The sequence below is a fragment of the Mustela nigripes genome, chromosome 1 (assembly GCF_022355385.1).
Source record: "Mustela nigripes isolate SB6536 chromosome 1, MUSNIG.SB6536, whole genome shotgun sequence".
In the NCBI taxonomy this organism is placed as follows: Eukaryota; Metazoa; Chordata; class Mammalia; order Carnivora; family Mustelidae; genus Mustela; species Mustela nigripes.
In genome coordinates, this window is record NC_081557.1 from 9682328 (window position 1) to 9683058 (window position 731).

The following is a 731-nucleotide window of genomic DNA, read 5'->3' on the forward strand; positions in this document are numbered from 1 at the left end:
AGTTGTTCCCGAAGAGCGGAGCCTACAAGTCCATACCTTTTACCTGAGCAAGCGCAGTTTGCAGTGTCAACAAACCCACACAGTAGGGGTGGAGATGCTGAAGGAGGCGATGGTGAAGGTGGTTTGGGTGAAGGTGATAGGGAGGAAAAGGAGGACTGATGGCTTCCAAGGGGAAGTACTAGGAGGCTTTTCTATTCTTGCCTCATCCTCCATTCACGTGGGTATCACCAGCATTTTGACTGTAATTCCCAGAGGATTGGGGGATCCTTGCATCTCATTAAACCAGCCTGTTTGTAAGTGTCTGCTCCCTGATGGGTATTGTAGTAACTAGTTTTTCTCCTTGGGGCACTGGGGAACTACAGGAGTGTAAACAGATATCTCAGGGGAAAGATTGCGTGCTTACTGACTAGGGCACCCCATCTGCACTTTCTGGACACAAATAACAATAGAAGAGAATCTGTCCTCACCCTCACCCAGCAACTCATTCTCCCAACTGCCTCTTCACCCGTCCATCTTGCCACTCACCTACTCATCCACTCACCCACTCTTCCACCTAGTCTGTCCATTACCACCTACCTACCCACCCATCCATCCACCCGTCCATCCATCCATCCAGCCGTCCAGCCGTCCATCCATCCAGCCGTCCATCCATCCATCCATCCACCCTTCCACCCATCCATCCATCCACCCACCCATCCATCCACCTGTCCATCCATCCACCCATCCATCCA